The sequence below is a fragment of the Chamaea fasciata genome, unplaced genomic scaffold (genome assembly GCF_029207755.1).
Source record: "Chamaea fasciata isolate MVZ Bird 193981 ecotype frontalis unplaced genomic scaffold, bChaFas1.0.hap1 SCAF_3, whole genome shotgun sequence".
Classification (NCBI taxonomy): Eukaryota; Metazoa; Chordata; class Aves; order Passeriformes; family Sylviidae; genus Chamaea; species Chamaea fasciata.
The window spans coordinates 97,963,879-97,972,901 of record NW_027094088.1 but is presented as its reverse complement, the minus strand read 5'-3'; the positions used below and the strand labels follow the sequence as shown (position 1 = coordinate 97,972,901).

General features: G+C 39.4%; 1 long non-coding RNA gene across 1 annotated transcript; it reads right to left on the bottom strand.

The window, feature by feature from the left end:
- Positions 1-4,426: 4,426 nt before the first annotated feature.
- Positions 4,427-8,558, bottom strand: LOC136287847 (uncharacterized). Its single transcript, XR_010720379.1, has 3 exons — positions 8,477-8,558; positions 5,143-5,278; positions 4,427-4,511 (listed from the first exon to the last, which is right to left on the bottom strand). It is a non-coding gene; the product is annotated as an uncharacterized lncRNA (long non-coding RNA).
- Between the last annotated feature and the right edge of the window lie 465 nt (positions 8,559-9,023).

Below are 9,023 nucleotides of genomic sequence, written 5' to 3'. Positions count from 1 at the left end.
TTGTAAAACATATCTCACATTAATAGCTTGTTTCTAGGCAAGTCTTTTTCCCAGCCTGCTTCCTTATCCAAGCCTGAAGTGGAGCATGAAGTGGACAGTATGGGCATAGAGAGATTGTAGGTGCTGGTTCCTTACCAGTACTAAAACAGTCAAAATAATACTGTGGAATTTAAAATCAAGAATTGCAGGAAGTAATGAGGCTACTCTTCCTACAGATTACCCAAAGTAAACAGAGAAAACTAAATAAAAGGTAGTGTCATAAATACAATTAATGGTTTTATCAGTGGGCTAAAATATTTGACAGTGGTTTTCATCATCAGAGAAACTCCTGGGATGGAATCGCAAGGTAGGAAGTGTGTTGTAAGTTGTGTCAACAGAAATGACAGTCTAGGACAACTGATGCTGTTTTTGTCTAGTTATTATTATATTTCTGGGTGTATTTTTAATAGATATTTCCAAGTAGCTGAGCCTGAAATGATTTGTTTCTGAATATTTCTAATACGTAGGAATTGCATGCTGTCCAGAAAATGATAGAATATGCAGAACTTACATGAAAGTGTCAAAATAATATTCAGCATATAAGCAACAAAGTGCTTTTCACTATCATCACCGAATGTGCTGTTGAAATTAAAGGTCACTTTAGGGTCAGTGCTGAACTGAAGTCTTGGGTCACTGTAACTGAGTCTAGACCTAATAGCAGCAAAAATGAAATGCAACCTTTTCTCCTGGAACTTAAGGTATATACAGAGTGCAGAAAAGGGTTGAAATCTATATGGAAAAAAATACAAAAAGTGTAATGCTTCATGTTGATATCCTTTTGGATGTAAAATCCATTATTTTACCCTTAAAATTTCTCAATAGAAAGTGTCCATGGATCCCAGTTCTATCAGCCCTGTCCACATGTGTTAAATAAGTTTAAGAACACAAGTGAAATCAGGGCAGCCAGGCAATAAGGATGGCTGAGCCCTGGGTTTATCTTTTTTGAAGGGGCTGGAGCACAGCTGAGATATTCAGAGATTTGTGGGGATGTGCAGAGGTAGAATTGCAATGCAAAGTGAAATAATGTGAATACAGAAAGTGAAATCCAGTAAAGTGAATACAAAAGCAGAAAATTGGAGTTAGACTATGAGTCAGACATTTTGGTCTTGGCTGTTTCATTTCTGTTAAAGGGCTGCCTCATACAACTGAATCCACAGGATGCAATCCTACCCAAATAGAACCACGAGCAGTGTTGCAGAGACATTCTAAAAATCAAGTGTTTCCAGTCCATTAACAGACTTCAGCATTTGGCACAGATAACCATTAAAACTTTTTTGTGTAAAAATGTAAGTTTGAATTTTTTGTGGAGGAGACCAAACGTTAGCTATTAATACCTCACAAACTTCATACATGACTTAGATGTGATTGTAGGATTTTTCTGCATATTGTCTATCAATAAAGGTGTGTTTACTCAGAAAAGTTTTATTTGCCAAGCTATTCATGAAGGCTGACTTAAAATAGAAGAAACTGCTGAGAAGAAAAATTGTAGTGGGGATTTCTATGCTACCTTCCAGAGATGTGAGGACTATCAATCTGTACAGAGATCCATTTACAGTGACTGCAGTGACACAGTGCTCTTAATTGAATTTCTTAAGGTGAATTGCAGGCCAAAAAGATTTTGAACATACTAGTTCTGAAATATTGTATATATGAGGACCTTCTTATCACAACTTGACCAAGCTCTGATATTGAAAATTTATTAGTATATGCGGTCATAACCTTTGCAAATATGATTCTGCACAAACGGAAAACCTTGGTATTCTCTTTGATAATGGTTAAAGAAAATGGGATGGAAAAATGTAGCCTTTGTAAGTATTTGAGAACACATGTTGATTGTTGTAAACATAACTACTTGGAATAAGGAAGCGATTTGCATCATTAAGTGCAGTTCTTCAGCTAAGGCATTTTAAAATTGGAAGAAATCACTTGATACCTATTCAGACTTTCTACATGAAACACATTTTAGGAACTTTTGAATTAATTCTTGATTCAAGGCCGATAGCTGATACTGCACTGGAGACTAGATTTTAAGGGGAAATGCAAGAAAAAGCCTAGCATTTGAAGGAAGGGGACCAGGACCTGTGATAAATTGTTTAGCTGAATGTGCTTCTCGTCAGCATCCAGGACATGACCAGATAGTTCTCTCTCCTCATGTCCTAACACAACCTAAAGCATCAGGACAGAGTATTGGTTAGGGCCTCAACTCACATCCAGAATGCTAGAATACCAAACATACTCTAGCTTGCTTTTCCAAGGAAATTAAGGGTTTATAATGGTCTTTTCTCTTTGCTTGTCTTTTTTTTCTCTGGAAGAGCTGTTTCTTTCTTCACTTTCTGTAAATGAAGGAGCCTGTTATTCAGTTTCAACCAGAATTGACATGGATCCAGCCCAACAGATGAAGAGAGGATTTAGGAGAAAGGGAAAGAAGAAATTTGCTGGGAGGCCCAAAAGAAGCCTGCAACAAATCAGGCTTCACTAGTTGTTCTTCCCACAGAACAGCTTTTTTTTTTTTTTTTTTTTTTTTTTTTAAATGAAGTGATCTGTGGCCTCCCCTATCCTTGAATCATATCTACACACTTGTCTGACAATAAGTGCTCTCTGTTTACTACAGCATCAGAGCCAAGATAGTTAAGGACAAGAAAATTGGATTCTATTCTTCCTTATGAGTCACTAGTAAAAATGCCAGCTATGTGACTGTACAATCTTTATTATCAAAGATAATATAAGAGAAAGAAAATAACCACATTTTCACATTCCAGGCAGTATATGCACTTCCAGAAGCTGGGAAGTTTATCTCCAGGGCCATAAACTGAACACATTTGTACATATGGAATACAAATAGAATAAAATCTCAGTGTCTTTTCTTTCCTTGACACTGGAAAATGCATAAAGTAGGACATTTAGCTATGCATATTAATGGCTGGACTGAACAGTTCTTTTGTGCTGTATAATAGTAGAATAATAGTCTACCTTAATAGCAACACAAAATGAGGAATATTGAAATAAGGGGGCTGGATGCCAGGTTAATATCAAGAGACTACACAGTACTAGTGCCACATGGCTTGGTCGACCACTGCAGACATTGAGTTTTGCTGGCAGGAGCATAGCAAGACTGGGCAGTAAGATGGGACATTCCAAAGCCGAATCTGTTACTCTCCGAATGAATCATTACTTACAACTGGAAAGCTGTTAGAGAATAACTTAGCATCCATAGCTCATTAAAAGCATCTTCAAAGTGAATATTAATTACATCTTGGAAAATATAAGGTTTTCAACAGTTGGAATGACAAAGTAGGCTAATTCGGTGGGGAGACTTATCTTGCCCATCAGCAACCAGTCTTCCGCTTCTGTTCCTTTGGACATCTCTTGCTTTACTTTCTTGTTGTTGCCAAGAAAACACTTCCATATTGCTGTACATACTGTACTGGACACTGAATGGCCATGTGCTGTTTACAGAATAAGGAAACCAGCCAATATCAAAGTAATTTTCCATACCTCTTGATTTATTTTTTTTTTTAATTAAAAGTTAGTTATTTGTTCTGTTGTTGAGTTTGGGTTGGCAGTACAGGAATTAGAGCTCTGCTGTGACAAATTGGGGACTATGTGACATTTCTTAAACAGGAGTTCAGACTAAATGATAAGACCAGACCCTTCTGGCCTTAAAAATATATCATTCTATTTTAATAATATTTATTAACATCTGCTACGTTGTACTATGCTATTCTGATAATGGGAAATTGCTTCTATTTCACCCATATACAATTATCCAGTGTGGCAGTGGAGAACAAAGACACTTTTAGGAAAAAAAAAAAAAAAAAAAAGTCTATATGATATATACTATTTTGGGAAAAACTACCTCAGAGGAGTATATAATGAGTTAACCACAGTTCTTGTGGTTTGCAGCTTAGATGGGATCATGCCTAGGCTAGCAGCAAAATGCAGGCCAGAGACTGTTGAAAAGAAATTTTATTTTGTAAGCTCCCAAAGTAGAGACTTAAAAATTTCTTCAACATTTTTGATTCATTTTATTGATATTAAAATATAGGGTAAATAATATAAGGATTTGGCTCCATATTCCTTTCACAGCATCTCCTGCTCTCTTCTCTTCTTCAGGACAAGTTGTTAGGACACCTTTTGTCAAACCTTTTTTATACAAACCACCACAGCTACAAAGACAAAAAACCCAGGTTCATTACTAGTTTATAGCTAATGTAGATCTGTTTTTTATTAGTACTTTTATTTTAAAGATCCACAGGAAAAAAAAAAAGTGAAGAGGAGTATAAGGGAGACATATATAACTGTAGACAACAGTGTTACGGCATTCACTCAGCTCCTACTTCTATTGTACAGACTGGATCCATCCTTGGCGGTAAAACTGTTCTGCTCTGCTCCATTCCAGACCTGTCCCATGTGAGGAAGTGTAACTGCAGAGTCCACTGGAGTACTGTAGTATTTCTAGAAGTTTCTGGCCACTAACAAGGTAAAGATAATTAAATCAACTAAAAAAGCCATGATCCAGTCTTGTCAAGGCCCCCTGAAGTTCCAGAAACCCTAGTCAAGAAAGAGGTATTATGAAGGTACTAGCTGATGCAGTAACACATTTGAATTTGCTAATTTGCAAGGCGTGTGAATGTGAAACACATTCACCCCGGCACCTAACCCTTTTTAGTTCACAGGAGGAAACTATTCCACCTAGAATAGGATGGAATGTATCTTTTCTCATACTAGCAATGACATATTCCTTACAGACAGCATTCTCGAGGATTTATTTCAGACAGCATTCTCAAGGATTCTTCTTCTTTCAGCCTTCTGGCAACTGCATGAAGTGCTTTTAAGAAACAATGGTATTAAAAAGTCCCAAACCTTAAATAATTGCGGTCTGTTTGGTTTTATTAAACAATCTAAGACAATATACAACTATTCCATTGCCCTAAATTGCTATGGAAAGATGATAATTTTCAAGTAGAAATTTTCAAAGAAATTTGCAAAGAAATATATACATTTCGTATTTATTAGCATTTCTCTAATTTTCCTTTATAAGACTGTTCAAAATGCTGTATAATTTCTCATTGACTACATCTTAGTTCAGCAGCATCAGCATACCTGAAAATCCACAATTTCTAGGAAATACAGAAAAGAGCTGTTTGATGCATTCTGCCTCTTGACAGCCTGTCTCTGCTACCAAGGTACTTCTCTTCTTGCTTGCACGGAGCCCATCCTGGACTCAATGCTTTTACCCCTGTTCAGACAGAGAAAATGCGTCAGAGGCAAAGAGTAGCGTTTTCTGCAAATTTCTCGCACAGCCTAGGAGTGCTCCACCTCCTCAGACAGGAGCAGGATAGCTGGGGACAGTTAAGGGCTGCCCCAGGTGTCAGCACCTTCCTGGGGGTGGTAACATGAGTCCTTGGGTGCACAGGACTTGGTGGAAAAGCCCAGATGCTGCAGGGTTGGGCTGCAATGAACAGGAGATCAGCCCTGATGTGGCATCTCTGGGCCAAGGACTGACTGGCTCTGGGGGTCTGACATGGCATCCTGGGACATGGTCAAGTTGGGGACAGTTTGGGGGGGCTGGTCTGGGTCACCGAGTGCTGTTTGTGTCCTCAGGGCCCTGGAGCTCTCTCAGAGAAATGAGAGAGACCACTCTAATAACAGCTGCACAGAAAAAAAAGTGCAGTCACTATTTCCAATGCATTAAATCAATAAACCAGGTAATTTGTACTTAAATAAACATAAGAACCCATAATAAACAATAAACTATTGCTAAAGACCGATGTGTTCCCAATGTGGTTTTGTTCTTGCATTTTAATAACATGAGAGGTGCACAAAAGGAAACTAACTCAACTTTCTTGCTGACAAGACTTTTCAAATTATATGGTTGTAGTTGATAACCTATCAGTAAAAGAAATGCTTCTGCTCATTGCAGCTGTTTTTTGAGTTTTTTTTGCAGCAGTTTCGGAACATGAACAGTGAAGCTGTTCATTAAAAAGCAAATCAACAACAATGAAAAACACTCATCAGCCCGAAACAGTAGAAATAGTTTCAAAATCATGGTGCTACATTGAAAATGTGAGTTCTTTTGAGATATGTGATGCTGCTATTTCTCTGAAACTGCACAAGTTCAAAACTAGTTTCACTCAATTTAACTTTCCATTGATCCTTTGGAATTACAGATATTAAACACTTGGTTTCACAGCAAACTTAATGAACAATTCTGAGTATCTTTATGCACCACCAGTGGAAATGCATGGACCAGTTGGAATCAGAGATTACAGCAATGTCCCATTGGTCTGCAATTTTCTGGCAGATGAGAGTCATTGCCTGGATATATATATAATGACTTGAGCTGCAAGTTTTTCTCCTGAGAGTTGAATCTAAATGGGAAAATCCTGGCTTCAGAGGATAAACCTACTAAAATAAATAAATCTATTTCCGTGGGATATGTAAAGCTGTAAAGAGGGGTTCAGTCCAGAGGACAGGCATTTATGTTAAGACCTTTGGGTAGTTTTATGCTCTGAAGAAGAAAAAAGATGATGAAATGGAAGATTTAAAGAGGTGAGATTGAATGTGTGCACAGTGTGAAAGAGAACACTGAAGGCAGAAGGAGAGTTTCAGGCTTTCTGGAGCAGCATGTTGACGATTTCTATGAAGCTAGAAATCTCTGTGATCCTTTCTTTGAGCCCAAGCCTACGTCCCAGCTTGCAATATACCCAAACTATTTAATCCTTAAGCCAAATGTCTGTGGCCACTGCTACGGTCAAAGGACTGTGAGGATCAGGTGGCTGCTCATGGCTTGAGGGGTCTACTGTTTCCTGGATAAAAACTGACTGGATGGCCAAGCCCAAAGAGTGGTGAGTGATGTGACATTCTATTGGTGGCTGGCCACTAGTGGTGTTCCACAGAGCTTGGAACTGGAGACAGTTTAAGCTGGAGTCCTGTTTAAAATCTTTATCAGTGATCTGGACAAGGGAAACAAGGGCACCCTCAATCAGTTTACAGGTGACCAAAGTTGGGTGTGAGTGTTGATCTGCTGAAGGATATGAAGGCTCTGCAGAGGGTCCTGGACAGGCTGGATTGATGGGCTAAGGTCAGCGGTATGAAGTTCAAGACAAACTTCTGGGTCCTTGGGTCACAAAACCCCCCTGCAGCACTACAGGTTTGCAAAATACTGTCTGGAAAGCTGCCTGGTGGAAAAGGGTCTGGGAGTGCTGGTTGAGAGCCAGCTGAACACGAACCAGTGTGTGCCAAGGTGGCCAAGAAGGCCAATGGCATCCTGGCCTGGATCAGCAACAGTGTGGCCAGCAGGACCAGGGCAGGGATTGTCCCCCTGTACTCTGCACTGGTGAGGCCACACCTTGAGCCCTGTGTCCAGTTCTGGACCCCTCACTGCAAGAAGGATGTTGAGAGGCTGGAATATGCCCAGAGAAGGGCAATGGAGCTGGTGAAGGGTCTAAGAGTAAGTCCTCTGAAGACCGGCTGAGGGAGCTGGGGTTGTTTAGCCTGAAGAAGAGGAGGCTCAGAGGGGAGCTTATAACTCTCTACAACTGCCTGCAAGGAGGCTGTAGCCAGGTGGGGTTTGGTCTCTTCTCCCAGGTAACAAGTGACAGCCAACCTAACTGGCTTAGGTTTGATATTAGGAAACATTTATTCACAAAAAAGGTGGCCAAACATTGGAACAACTAATGATGGAAGTGCATTAATTACCAACCCTGGAGGTATTTAAAAGACAAGCAGATGTGGCGCTTAGGGACATGGTTTAGTGCTGGACTTTTTGGCATCACTTTAACAGTTGGACTCAGCAATCTTAGAGGTCATTTCCAGTCTAAATGACTCTATGATTTCCATTCATGTCTGATAAGGAGTGTGGATGAAAGTGAGCTGCAGTTGTGAGTGATTACAGAAGGTGCTTCCACCCTTCTTCCACAAAATGAGTGTCTGACTGACTCCAGAGCCCAGCTGCAAGAAAGCTCTTATTTTCCTCTTTTTCTAGCAGGCAGTACAGGCAGCTCAGAAATGTATTACTAGTAACTGTCGTTTACTGAAAACTTTACTAGGCATGAGAAACTCCTCTCTGCTCTACCTACCTCCCCCAAGGTCAGGCCCTTTCAGAGAGGAACAGTTAACATACAAGCATCTGATCTTAGATGTGAGAACCTAGATCTGCAGGTGAGGTTGGTCACTATGCAGGCCAGTCTGCTGATGAAGATGTTCCAGTTTTGGCATGGATCCATTAAATATAGAATATTCATCATAGAAATGGAAATGTCAGCTGAGTATCCTGATATACAGATGCGGTTTTATGATTACAAGGCAGGAGGAAAACAACAATGTAAAGCATGAGCTGTGAAAGCTCTTCTCTGGTCCTGGGTGTGTATGTGGGTTACCTAAATCCCTGCTGATGAAGTACTGTTTCAGATTCTATTAGCAGTATTGGACTTACCTTGGTTAAACCTTGCTTCCACAGTTTAAATGTGGCTTGGGTTCAAGAGAGAATACTTTGTATTTAGAGGTAATCTTTTTCTATTAAAAAAAAAAAAAGGAGTCAGTCTTATTAGTCTAATTTAAATGGTCTAAACTGCTTTGAAATGGTCTAGTAAAACTGGAAAATTTGAGAGTAACCAAAGAGCAGAAGATCATGTTATAGCAGAACAAATTGTAACAAAAAGCCACCGAAGTCCCATCCCTGGAGGTTTTGAAAGTCAAGTCAGAAAAACAATTTTCTGTTCAGGTATATCTGCTCCTGTTTTCAAATAGAGAAAAGTCTAGATAATATCTCAAGGTCTTTTCTGCTCCTGTCTTCTACAATTTCAGTAACTGACTGCCATCAGAACAGTATGATGCCTGTGTTGTCTGCTATTGCCTTCAATGTAGAGAAAAAATGTCTGCATTGGGGGAAAACACATTACCTCAACTTACCTAACTGATAAAAGTAACTTTATTTTTGTGAGGTTCCTTGGGCCTCTTTGTGTAATCGCTGTCATTAAGTC